Below are 14,870 nucleotides of genomic sequence, written 5' to 3'. Positions count from 1 at the left end.
GAGTTGCATCCAAAGAACACCATACCTACTGTGAAGCATGGGGGTGGAAACATCATGCTTTGGGGCTGTTTTTCTGCAAAGGGACCAGAGAGGAAAGAATGAATGGGGCCATGTATCGTGAGATTTTGAGTGAAAACCTCCTTCCATCAGCAAGGGCATTGAAGATGAAACGTGGCTGGGTCTTTCAGCATGACAATGATCCCAAACACACCGCCCGGGCAACGAAGGAGTGGCTTCGTAAGAAGCATTTCAAGGTCCTGGAGTGGCCTAGCCAGTCTCCAGATCTCAACCCCATAGAAAATCTTTGGAGGGAGTAGAAAGTCCATGTTGCCCAGCAACAGCCCCAAAACATCACTGCTCTAGAGGAGATCTGCATGGAGGAATGGGCCAAAATACCAGCAACAGTGTTTGAAAACCTTGTGAAGACTTACAGAAAACGTTTGACCTGTGTCATTGCCAACAAAGGGTATATAACAAAGTATTGAGAAACTTTTGTTATTGACCAAATACTTATTTTCCACCATAATTTGCAAATACATTCATAAAAAATCCTACAATATGATTTTCTGGATTTTTTTTTCTCATTTTGTCTGTCATAGTTGACGTGTACCTATGATGAAAATTACAGGCCTCTCTCATCTTTTTAAGTGGGAGAACTTGCACAATTGGTGGCTGACTAAATACTTTTTTTCCCCACTGTATGTCCCCCTCACTTCTAAAACCAAAGTTGCGCCCCTGAAAATATCATTTTCTACTCTCATACCGTTTGTTGATCACACATTCTCAACCGAAGCTTTCAGATGTGCAGCATGTACGAGACAACGCAAAGAAGCGGCGGAAATGTTATAGTGGTATTTTGACATGCATAAGTGAGATAATGCAAGTTAGGAAATTTCATGCGAGACAGAAGTCAGGAATTTGAGTTTCAGTGGGATTGGGACTGGATAGGAAATTAGCCTATAGGCTCTAGGACAGGAGAATATACAGTTGAAGTCAGAAGTTTACATACACCTTAGCCAAATACATTTAAACTCAGTTTTTCACAATTCCTGACATTTAATCCTAGTAAAAATGCCCTGTCTTAGGTCAGTTAGGATCACCACTTTTATTTTAAGAATGTGAAATGTCAGAATAATAGAAGAGAGAATGATTCATTTCAGCTTTTATTTCTTTCATCACATTCCCAGTGGGTCAGAAGTTTACATACACTAAATTAGTATTTGGTAGCATTGCCTTTAAATTGTTTAACTTGGGTCAAACATTTCGGGGTAGCCTTCCACAAGCTTCCCACAATAAGTTGGGTGAATTTTGGCCCATTCCTCCTGACAGAGTTGGTGTAACTGAGTCAGGTTTGTAGGCCTCCTTGCTCGCATCACGCTTTTTTCAGTTCTGCCCACACATTTTCTATAGGATTGAGGTCAGGGCTTTGTGATGACCACTCCAATACCTTGACTTTGTTGTCCACAACTTTGGAAGTATGCTTGGGGTCATTGTCCATTTTGAAGACCCATTTGTGACCAAGCTTTAACTTCCTGACTGATGTCTTGAGATGTTGCTTCAATATATCCACCAAATTTTCCTTCCTCATGATGCCATCTATTTTGTGAAGTGCACCAGTCCCTCCTGCAGCAAAGCACCCCCACAGCATGATGCTGCCACCCCCGTGCTTCACAGTTGGGATGGTTTTCTTCGGCTTGCAAGCAACTCCCTTTTTCCTCCAAACGTAACGATGGTCATAACGGCCAAACAGTTCTATTTTTGTTTCATCAGACCAGAGGACATTTCTAAAAAAGTACGATCTTTGTCCCCATGTGCAGTTGCAAACCGTAGTCTGGCTTTTTTATGGCGGTTTTGAAGCAGTGGCTTCTTCCTTGCTGAGCGGCCTTTCAGGTTATGTCGATATAGGACTCGTTTTACTGTGGATATAGATACTTTTGTACCTGTTTCCTCCAGCATCTTCACAAGGTCCTTTGCTGTTGTTCTGGGATTGATTTGCACTTTTCACATCTCTAGGAGACAGAACGTGTCTCCTTCCAGAGCGGTATGACGGCTGCGTGGTCCCATGGTGTTTATACTTGCGTACTATTGTTTGTACAGATGAACGTGGTACCTTCAGGCATTTGGAAATTGCTCCCAAGGATGAACCAGACTTGTGGAGGTCTACAATTATTTTTCTGAGCTCTTAGCTGATTTCTTTTGATTTTCCCATGATGTCAAGCAAAGAGGCACTGAGTTTGAAGGTAGGCCTTGAAATACATCCACAGTTACACCTCCAATTGACTCAAATGATGTCAATTAGCCTATCAGAGGCTTCTAAAGCCATGACATCATTTTCTGGAATTTTCCAAGCTGTTTAAAGGCACAGTCAACTTAGTGTATGTAAAGTTCTGACCCACTGGAATTGTGAGACAGTGAATTATAGGTGAAATAATCTGTCTGTAAACAATTGTTGGAAAAAAGTACTTGTGTCATGCACAAAGTAGATGTCCTAACCGACTTGCCAAAACTATAGTTTGTTAACAAGAAATGTGTGGAGTGGTTGAAAAACGAGTTTTAATGACTCCAACCTAAGTGTATGTAAACTTCCGACTTCAACTGTATAATTTTCCGATATGCCTCTCTGAATTGTTAACAGACATCATGGCTGTGACAGGGATGCCTATGTAGTGAATTATGCATAGGCATATCAAATTGTTAACTGTCTGAAGACACAATGACAGCTCAAAGAGGCACACGTTATTTTATAGGCTATAGTGGTTTCCTGTAGGGTTTCTTAACTGCATTCGGGTCAAGTCACAGTGTCAATTATGAGTGTGCTTTGAATTTTTTTGCTAATCTACTGTTGCGCATGTTGTGTATTTTGTGGAATTGCATTAGTGTGACATTGGGGGAGAAAGGTTGTAATTCAGGTAGGTCCCTCCCCGTTTCGTTCCGTTTGCTTCCGTTTGGTTCTTAAACGGTAAACGGTTTCCGTTGCGAGACGTAATGAATACACCCCAGAATTTGTCCAATAGAAACTCTTGTTTTCGTTGCAAAACGTTTTCTGTTTGGAGTAAACAGTTTCTGTTGCAAAACACTCAGTAGTGAACTGGGGTGTATTCATTACGCCGATTTTGTTGCAAAACGTTTCTTAAACGGAAGCAAACTGAACGAAACGGGGCGGGACCTACCTGAATTTGTCCAATAGAAACTCTAATTTTAGTTGCGAACTGAACGTTTTGCAACTGTTTGGACTAATGAATACACCCCTGAAGGAGTGGCACGTTGAGCTTCAAAGTGGCAGGATTGTAAAAAAAATTATGAAATCACCACTTTGGTATTTAAAGTATCAGAACCACTCCATGTAAACATGCTATGTAGAACAATTCTAAATGTGACTCATGCAGACTAACTGAGGAAATGGCACACCCTTTCATAATTTCCTGCCTTGCCTCCCAGCTCTGACACAATAGCAAAGACGTAGATAAGCTTCCAAATACTTGGGCAAGTTATCTGCATATTTTATGCATGGTTTCTAAGCAGTAAGATACTGTAAGTATTATTGTATGGCTTGTGGTTAACACCATTTCATCACAGCTTCCTCATGAACAGTTCTGCTGTAACCATGTTCTTAATGAGATTACAGCAAATACATTCCTTACATGTTTTACCAACTTTATGTACACATATCTGATTTCTTAATATACAGTAATCTATCACATATCATGATGGAAAACTGTATATTGAGGTTATTAGTTTAAAGGAGGGGTGACAACCGGAAGTGGTTTGTAATTTCTGGTCAGGATCTAAAGGGTTTGGCTCTCCATTATTTTGAGTGTCTACAGGAAAACTGACTCTCATGATGTGCAACATTGTCTTATTGTATGACAGAGTTCCTGGGAGGGATAGAATAACAATCATCATGGAATTAGAAATGAATCATAAAATCATCATGTCACACAACTCAGTATTTTCCCCTTCTAACAAACAAAATTGTGCTACAATGGAATAACTTATTTATTACAACATACAGACACTTATTTTTGAGCGCTCAGCTCCCTTTATGTTACGCTTGTTTTTTTTCCTACTGGAAAATATTATTTGTGTCTCTGACCAAAACAATAGATAAGACTTGTTTTATACAGGGCAATAAAAGCTGGATTGAGAAAGTTATCGAACAAGTAGCCTAAGTCAATCACAGGTAGAAAATACATGATGAATTCCTGACAAATGCAATGAAAGTCACCGGACTCATGAAGCAACATTCGTTTATTGCGTGATATCATTCACAGGAAGGGAATTAACTTCTGGTTTTACTGTCACACTAGATAGGGTTTAGATTATTAACACACACAACAATAGGCCTACAGTAAGTCAATATATACTGAACAAAAATATAAACGCAACATGCAAGAATCTCAAAGATTTTGCTGAGTTACAGTTCATATAAGGAAATCAGTTAATTGAAATGAATTAATTAGGACCTAATCTATGGATTTCACCTGACTGGGCAGGGGCGCAGCCATGGGTGGGCCTGGGAGGGCATAGGTCCATCCACTTGGGAGCCAGGCCGACCCAGGCTCAGCCAATCAGAATGAGTTTTTCCCCACAAAAGGGCTTTATTACAGACAGAAATACTCCTCTGCACTTTCCTCTCTATGCATATTTGTACCTTGAGAATAACATGCTATTCACCTGCTATTCGTTTTGGGTGGAGATTGAATAAATTAAGGTGTGGGGGAGGTGTGTCTACCTTAATTCCCTAATAATTCCACCAACTTTTAGCAGGAAGAAACCAACCTACCAGTTCCAAGTGGGAAAAGAATCTTGTGGATACCATTTTTATGTCTGTGTGCAGATTGGAAGAAGTTGCTAACTAGCGTTAGGGCAATGACCGGAAGTCTATGGTAACTGCTAGCATGCAAGTGGATACCATAAACTTCGTAATTGAGCTAATGCTAGTTAGCATTGGCTCACAAAACTACCTTTAACTTCCTTCATACTAGATGCAGACTTTTTTTTCTCATGAGTTCATCAGACTCAGCCTCTAAAAAAAGGGCGGATCATTGCCAAAATCAGTAAGTATTCCTTTAAGTTACATTAAAGAGGCCCAGAGCAGTTTCGGCAAGATAACAGACCTATCTGAGATGTGTAAATATTAGGTAAAGAACCAAGGACTGCCATGACCCAAACACAGCATACTGTAACAATAACTATGGATACTAGTTCAGTATCAAGAGTAATCAATGGACAAAGACAAACGACACCGGTTCATGTGTAAATGATTGCTGTTTAATTGATTGGTACATTAATCAAACGTGAAGAAAATTTTTTTTTCTTAACTGGCTGACCACAACATACTAGTTTAAAATGGTTCCACACTGATAATATAACAGGTTAGACAGATGTAAGTACAGCGTTTATAGTCTATAGAGTCAGTAGTGAGATCTACATTATACTTTAAACACACATGAATACTTAATTGTATTCATTCAAAGTGCTCCTGTTAGATAGTTGTGTCTTAGATATAATGAAAGATGACATTCTGGAACATGTATTTTCATTCCATTTTGAAAACATGCCTAGTAAAAAGCAGTAAAAACGTGATCATCTTGTTTGTTTTTACGTTTAACACTGCTCTGCTTATTTAGTAGGGCTACATTTATCAGAAAAGCAAATTCAAACCTACTTTTATATTCACCTAACCCCAATAATATTCTTTATTACACAATCTGAACATTGTACTCTACTAAATAAGAACCTGGGTTCATATGAAGCAACCACTTGATTAAATCTCACGCATTACATTATAAATTACATCACATTTATTCTCAAACAAAAAAGAAAAAACTGCTGTAAAGACAGCCAGTATGAGACAACCAAGCAATGGAATAAAAGGGGCAGTGGAAAATGTCCGTCAAGATAATATAACATAAATACAGGGTACAAATGTCCGTCAAGATAATATAACATAAATACAGGGTACAAATGTATTTTCCATTGATAAGGCAAAGTTAAGAATCCAGAGCTCTTCTAACATTCAAAATGCACTGATTCATCTACTTTGTATATTGATAGTTTTGCTACTTTAAATGTATTCTGCACTGTTGAGGAAGTAAGCATTGCACTGCTGCAATTAAGCATTTCACTACTACTGTTACACCCGCTGTATTCTGTGCATGTGACAAATACACTTGGATTCATTTTAGCCTGATATTAGTGAGCTGCAGGTTTCCTCCTAGAACACCATGGCCCAGTGGTCTTATTGCAAGAGACTCTTGCACTGTGGTGTAACTCACTTTGCATTTACTGAAGGCAGCAATTCAGCTGTCGGGTATGGTGGATGTTAAATTATAAGTGGTTGAATAGCAGATCTCCAATACATTTGCTCAATCTGCTTCAGTCAGTTGCCAGAATGATTCTCACACATTCAATGTGACTCAATTACACCCAAATCCAGAACAGTTTACAGGGAAAAAGCCTCAGAAACATGACTCATCTCTAGAAATAGACATTACAGGCATTTATTTCCCCTTTTTATTAAAACAAAGTTTTTACATCTTTCTAAAAAATACAACTTTCCTTGACTTATCTACAGTAGAACAATACAAATAGGCTAATACAAATGACAGCACTTTATGTATCTATACTGTGAGTCTTGTTGGACATATCCAGGCTCTGTCGTAGCCGGCCGTGACCGGGAGACCCACGGGGCGGCGCACAATTGGCCCAGCGTCGCCCAGGGTAGGGGAGGGAATGGCCGGCAGGGATGTAGCTCAGTTGGTAGAGCATGGCGTTTGCAACGCCAGGGTTGTGGGTTCGATTCCCACAGGGGGCCAGTATTTAAAAAAAAATGTATGCACTCACTAACTGTAAGTCGCTCTGGATAAGAGCGTCTGCTAAATGACGTAAATGTAAATATTAACGGATATGATCCCTTCAATTTCTTTATTTCAGAGGGGGCAAAACTGGTTTTGTGATGCAGGGTTGCCCTGAAGGGAAGCTTCCATACATAAGGGAGTATATTAACTAAGAATGTTGGTAATGAGATAAAGCAGGCTCAGATAAAGAAAGAGTTATTTGTGAAGTACACTGGAAACATAAATGGTTATTGACTAAGCAAGCACAAGCTTCCAAATGGGAGTGAACCAATTCATTCTTCATCATGAGGTTTCTAAACGTCACGTAATAGAGCTTCCTTTGAAAGGATATGGACAATTCCCAGTGTTTGGGAGGTGCTGCTGCATTCATAAGCAGGAGGGTAGGTAGTACATTCAGGGGCTTACATCACAGCAGCCTGTTCACTGTGACTCCCTTCTCAAGGAAGCAAGGGGAGACTAAGGCAAATAAGAAGAATTGGAACTGAAAAAGAAAATGCCAAAAATACAGTTAGACAACTCCCGAAAATACATTTCACATTTATTTCTACATTTACATTTTAGTCATTTAGCAGACGCTCTTATCCAGAGCGACTTACAGGAGCAATTAGGGTTAAGTGCCTTGCTCAAGGGCACATCGACATATTTTTCACCTAGTCGGCTCGGGATTAGAACCAGCAACCTTTCGGTTACTGGCACTACACTCTTAACCACTAAGCTACCTGCCGCCCTACACCTGCTCTACTAAAAGAGTGGACCTGTGGAACATAAACGGGATAAATCTGTTGGACTGACATATCAGGACACGATTGAATAGCTGCCACAACATGTCAGCTTAAAGCCAAGTATGAATATCATGCATAAGGAAAAGTAATTATTCTGCTGGAGGTGTAAAACACAAAAGGCAATATATTTGCACATGTTATGGTCTTGTGAAGGCTGGCTGAATTCTGTCAAAGAGTATGTTATTTCTCCCTTCTCCCTGTTTTTGTTTGCTTGGAAATGTTGATACTAGAGACCATTATAAGATGAAACTGTGTAACCTAGCATTTATAGCGGCTAAGAAATGCATTGCCATTAATTGGAAGGTTGGTTATCCTCCCACAATGGATGGAAGAAATGTCAAGTTATGTATCACTAGATTTGATTTATTACAAGATTAAGGGTATACTGTGCAACTTTCATAAGGTCTGGATGCCTTATATGGAATACAGTACGACAAAAGGAGTCTGTATTGAAAACATGCCCACGTCAGGGGAGATACCTCGGGTTCAATTCTCGGGCCGACTCTATTCTCTGTGTATATCAATGATGTCGCTCTTGCTGCTAGTGACTCTCAGATCCACCTCTACGCAGACGACACCATTTTGTATACATCTGGCCCTTCATTGGACACTGTGTTAACAAACCTCCAAACGAGCTTCAATGCCATACAACACTCCTTCCGTGGCCTCCAACTGCTCTTAAACGCTAGTAAAACGAAATGCATGTTCTTCAATCGAACGCTGCTTGCACCCGCCCGCCCGACTAGAATCACTACTCTCGGCCGGTCTGACTTAGAATATGTGGACAACTACAAATACCTAGGTGTCTGGTTAGACTGTAAACTCTCCTTCCAGTCTCACATTAAGCATCTCCAATCCAAAGTTAAATCTAGAATCGGCTTCCTATTTCGCAACAAAGCCTCCTTCACTCATGCTGCTAAACATGCCCTCGTAAAACGGACTATCCTACCAATCCTTGACTTCGGCGATGTCATTTACAAAATAGCTTCTAACACTCTACTCAGCAAATTGGATGTAGTCTATCACAGTGCCATCCGTTTTGTCACCAAAGCCCCATATACTACCCACCATTGTGACCTGGACGCTCTCGTTGGCTGGCCCTCACTACATATTCGTCGCCAAAACCACTGGCACCAGGTCATCTATAAATCACTTCTAGGCAAATCCCCGCTTTATCTTAGATCATTGGTCACCATAGCAACACCCACCCGTAGTATGCGTTCCAGCAGGTATACAGTGAGGGAAAAAAGTATTTGATCCCCTGCTGATTTTGTACATTTGCCCACTGACAAAGACATGATCAGTCTATAATTTTAATGGTAGGTTTATTTGAACAGTGAGAGACAGAATAACAAAAAAATCCTGAAAAACGCATGTCAAAAATGTTATACATTTATTTGCATTTTAATGAGGGAAATAAGTATTTGACAAAATCAGCAGGGGATCAAATACTTTTTTCCCTCACTGTATCTCACTGGTCATCCCCAAAGCCAACACCTCCTTTGGCCGCCATTCCTTCCAGTTCTCTGCTGCAAATGACTGGAACGAACTGCAAAAACCTCTGAAGTTGGAGACACTTATCTCCCTCACTAACTTTAAGCATCAGTTGTCAGAGCAGCTTACCGATCACTGCACCTGTACACAGCCCATCTGTAATTAGCCCACCCAACTACCTCATCCCCATATTGTTATTTACATTGTTATTTATTTTGCTCATTTGCACCCCAGTATCTCTATTTGCACATCATCTTCTGCACATCTATCACTCCAGTGTTAATACTAAATTGTAATTATTTTGCACTACGGCCTATTTATTGCCTTACCTCCATAACTTACTACATTTGCACACACTGTATATAGATTTTCTATTGTGTTATTGACTGTACGTTTTGTTTATTCCATATGTAACTCTGTGTTGTTGTTTTTATCGCACTGCTTTGCTTTATCTTGGCCAGGTCGCAGTTGTAAATGAGAACTTGTTCTCAACTGGCTTACCTGGTTAAATAAAGGTGAAATAAAATAAAATAAAAACCTATTTAGGCAATCCCTAGCTGCTGGGCTGTTCAGTCCTGGCCCTGGGGTTCTGCCGTACTGTTGGTTGTCACTCTGGCCTAACACACCTGAAACCAATAATGAATGTTTCACTAAGATCCTAAAGCTGAGTGGGGTGTGTTGGGTTGGGGCGCTGCAGGGACGTGGACCCCTAGGGGCAGGACGGGGTGACCCAGCTATATTGTGTGCAAGTAAAAATATGATATTATGTTTTTGGAGGGTGTACTGTTTCTGTGTGTTAATGTGTAGGTGTATGTGTGTGTGTGTTTTTTAAACTTTTGTTTTCCAAACCTTTCCTTGAGACATAAAAAAAAAAGATGGGAAGGAAGTTGTGTTGGGGAGAGAGTTGAGTTATTGACTAGACTGGTGGGGGTTGGGCATGCAGGCGGCTCGGGCTGGCTGGGTGGTCTGGCTGAAATTAGATATAGAGGATGTCTTAATAAAGACAATCTTTGTACTTTATTTGTAAGAGTTGTTCATTTGTTAGGCTATTGGTTAAAGGTGCAACACAATATTGATTATTGAATTATCATTGATCTAGTTCAGTCTTGTCAATCACTTAAACATATTTAATAATGATCTCTTACCTAGCTTGATGACTGGGCATTTTTGCTTACTTTCTGTTGTTCTAAATAGAGACGGCTAGAAGGGCCATGGGTCATATTAGATTGCGTAGAAATGCAGGAAATGAGCTTTAGATGCCCCCAAAAATGGGAGGACCCCCCACCAAGTTACAGTGGGGAAAAAAAGTATTTAGTCAGCCACCAATTGTGCAAGTTCTCCCACTTAAAAAGATGAGAGAGGCCTGTAATTTTCATCATAGGTACACGTCAACTTTCTTTCTCCAGAAAATCACATTGTAGGATTTTTCATGAATTTATTTGCAAACTATGGTGGAAAATAAGTATTTGGTCACCTACAAACAAGCAAGATTTCTGGCTCTCACAGACCTGTAACTTCTTCTTTAAGAGGCTCCTCTGTCATCCACTCGTTACCTGTATTAATGGCACCTGTTTAAACTTGTTATCAGTATAAAAGACACCTGTCCACAACCTCAAACAGTCACACTCCAAACTCCACTATGGCCAAGACCAAAGAGCTGTCAAAGGACACCAGAAACAAAATTGTAGACCTGCACCAGGCTGGGAAGACTGAATCTGCAATAGGTAAGCAGCTTGGTTTGAAGAAATCAACTGTGGGAGCAATTATTAGGAAATGGAAGACATACAAGACCACTGATAATCTCCCTCGATCTGGGGCTCCACGCAAGATCTCACCCCGTGGGGTCAAAATGATCACAAGAACGGTGAGCAAAACTCCCAGAACCACACGGGGGGACCTAGTGAATGACCTGCAGAGAGCTGGGACCAAAGTAACAAAGCCTACCATCAGTAACAAACTACGCTGCCAGGGATTCAAATCCTGCAGTGCCAGACGTGTCCCCCTGCTTAAGCCAGTACATGTCCAGGCCCGTCTGAAGTTTGCTAGAGTGCATTTGGATGATCCAGAAGAGGATTGGGAGAATGTCATATGGTCAGATTAAACCAAAATAGAACTTTTTGGTAAAAACTCAACTCGTCGTGTTTGGAGGACAAAGAATGCTGAGTTGCATCCAAAGAACACCATACCTACTGTGAAGCATGGGGGTGGAAACATCATGCTTTGGGGCTGTTTTTCTGCAAAGGGAAGAATGAATGGGGCCATGTATCGTGAGATTTTGAGTGAAAACCTCCTTCCATCAGCAAGGGCATTGAAGATGAAACGTGGCTGGGTCTTTCAGCATGACAATGATCCCAAACACACCGCCCGGGACACAGGAGTGGCTTCGTAAGAAGCATTTCAAGGTCCTGGAGTGGCCTAGCCAGTCTCCAGATCTCAACCCCATAGAAAATCTTTGGAGGGAGTTGAAAGTCCATGTTGCCCAGCGACAGCCCCAAAACATCACTGCTCTAGAGGAGATCTGCATGGAGGAATGGGCCAAAATACCAGCAACAGTGTTTGAAAACCTTGTGAAGACTTACAGAAAACATTTGACCTGTGTCATTGCCAACAAAGGGTATATAACAAAGTATTGAGAAACTTTTGTTATTGACCAAATACTTACTTTCCACCATAATTTGCAAATAAATTCATAAAAAATCCTACAATGTGATTTTCTGGAAAAAAAATGCTCATTTTGTCTGTCATAGTTGACGTGTACCTATGATGAAAATTACAGGCCTCTCTCTTTTTAAGTGGGAGAACTTGCACAATTGGTGGCTGACTAAATACTTTTTTTCCCCACTGTATGTCCCCCTCACTTCTAAAACCAAAGTTGCGCCCCTGAAAATATCCTTATCTACTCTCATACCGTTTGTTGATCACACATTCTCAACCAAAACTTTCAGATGTGCAGCATGTACGAGACAACGCAAAGAAGCGGAGGAAATGTTATAGTGGTATTTTGACATGCATAAGTGAGATAATGCAAGTTAGGAATTTTCATGCGAGACAGAAGTCAGGAATTTGAGTTTCAGTGGGATTGGGACTGGATAGGAAATTAGCCTATAGGCTCTAGGACAGGAGAATATACAGTTGAAGTCAGAAGTTTACATACACCTTAGCCAAATACATTTAAACTCAGTTTTTCACAATTCCTGACATTTAATCCTAGTAAAAATGCCCTGTCTTAGGTCAGTTAGGATCACCACTTTTATTTTAAGAATGTGAAATGTCAGAATAATAGAAGAGAGAATGATTCATTTCAGCTTTTATTTCTTTCATCACATTCCCAGTGGGTCAGAAGTTTACATACACTAAATTAGTATTTGGTAGCATTGCCTTTAAATTGTTTAACTTGGGTCAAACATTTCGGGTAGCCTTCCACAAGCTTCCCACAATAAGTTGGGTGAATTTTGGCCCATTCCTCCTGACAGAGTTGGTGTAACTGAGTCAGGTTTGTAGGCCTCCTTGCTCGCACACGCTTTTTCAGTTCTGCCCACACATTTTCTATAGGATTGAGGTCAGGGCTTTGTGATGACCACTCCAATACCTTGACTTTGTTGTCCACAACTTTGGAAGTATGCTTGGGGTCATTGTCCATTTTGAAGACCCATTTGTGACCAAGCTTTAACTTCCTGACTGATGTCTTGAGATGTTGCTTCAATATATCCACCAAATTTTCCTTCCTCATGATGCCATCTATTTTGTGAAGTGCACCAGTCCCTCCTGCAGCAAAGCACCCCCACAGCATGATGCTGCCACCCCCGTGCTTCACAGTTGGGATGGTTTTCTTCGGCTTGCAAGCAACTCCCTTTTTCCTCCAAACATAACGATGGTCATTACGGCCAAACAGTTCTATTTTTGTTTCATCAGACCAGAGGACATTTCTAAAAAAGTACGATCTTTGTCCCCATGTGCAGTTGCAAACCATAGTCTGGCTTTTTTATGGCGGTTTTGAAGCAGTGGCTTCTTCCTTGCTGAGCGGCCTTTCAGGTTATGTCGATATAGGACTCGTTTTACTGTGGATATAGATACTTTTGTACCTGTTTCCTCCAGCATCTTCACAAGGTCCTTTGCTGTTGTTCTGGGATTGATTTGCACTTTTCGCATCTCTAGGAGACAGAACGTGTCTCCTTCCTGAGCGGTATGACGGCTGCGTGGTCCCATGGTGTTTATACTTGCGTACTATTGTTTGTACAGATGAACGTGGTACCTTCAGGCATTTGGAAATTGCTCCCAAGGATGAACCAGACTTGTGGAGGTCTACAATTATTTTTCTGAGCTCTTGGCTGATTTCTTTTGATTTTCCCATGATGTCAAGCAAAGAGGCACTGAGTTTGAAGGTAGGCCTTGAAATACATCCACAGTTACACCTCCAATTGACTCAAATGATGTCAATTAGCCGATCAGAAGCTTCTAAAGCCATGACATCATTTTCTGGAATTTTCCAAGCTGTTTAAAGGCACAGTCAACTTAGTGTATGTAAAGTTCTGACCCACTGGAATTGTGAGACAGTGAATTATAGGTGAAATAATCTGTCTGTAAACAATTGTTGGAAAAAAGTACTTGTGTCATGCACAAAGTAGATGTCCTAACCGACTTGCCAAAACTATAGTTTGTTAACAAGAAATGTGTGGAGTGGTTGAAAAACGAGTTTTAATGACTCCAACCTAAGTGTATGTAAACTTCCGACTTCAACTGTATAATTTTCCGATATGCCTCTCTGAATTGTTAACAGACATCATGGCTGTGACAGGGATGCCTATGTAGTGAATTATGCATAGGCATATCAAATTGTTAACTGTCTGAAGACACAATGACAGCTTAAAGAGGCACACGTTATTTTATAGGCTATAGTGGTTTCCTGTAGGGTTTCTTAACTGCATTCGGGTCAAGTCACAGTGTCAATTATGAGTGTGCTTTGAATTTTTTTGCTAATCTACTGTTGCGCATGTTGTGTATTTTGTGGAATTGCATTAGTGTGACATTGGGGGAGAAAGGTTGTAATTCAGGTAGGTCCCTCCCCGTTTCGTTCCGTTTGCTTCCGTTTGGTTCTTAAACGGTAAACGGTTTCCGTTGCGAGACGTAATGAATACACCCCAGAATTTGTCCAATAGAAACTCTTGTTTTCGTTGCAAAACGTTTTCTGTTTGGAGTAAACAGTTTCTGTTGCAAAACACTCAGTAGTGAACTGGGGTGTATTCATTATGCCGATTTTGTTGCAAAATGTTTCTTAAACGGAAGCAAACTGAACGAAACGGGGCGGGACCTACCTGAATTTGTCCAATAGAAACTCTAATTTTAGTTGCGAAACTGAACGTTTTGCAACTGTTTGGACTAATGAATACAACCCTGAAGGAGTGGCACGTTGAGCTTCAAAGTGGCAGGATTGTAAAAAAAAATATTAAATCACCACTTTGGTATTTAAAGTATCAGAACCACTCCATGTAAACGTGCTATGTAGAACAATTCTAAATGTGACTCACGTAGACTAACTGAGGAAATGGCACACCCTTTCATAATTTCCTGCCTTGCCTCCCAGCTCTGACACAATAGCAAAGACGTAGATATGCTTCCAAATACTTGGGCAAGTTATCTGCATATTTTATGCATGGTTTCTAAGCAGTAAGATACTGTAAGTATTATTGTATGGCTTGTGGTTAACACCATTTCATCACAGCTTCCTCATGAACAG

Source organism: Coregonus clupeaformis, chromosome 30 (assembly GCF_020615455.1).
Source record: "Coregonus clupeaformis isolate EN_2021a chromosome 30, ASM2061545v1, whole genome shotgun sequence".
Classification (NCBI taxonomy): Eukaryota; Metazoa; Chordata; class Actinopteri; order Salmoniformes; family Salmonidae; genus Coregonus; species Coregonus clupeaformis.
This window is presented reverse-complemented; position numbering follows the sequence as displayed.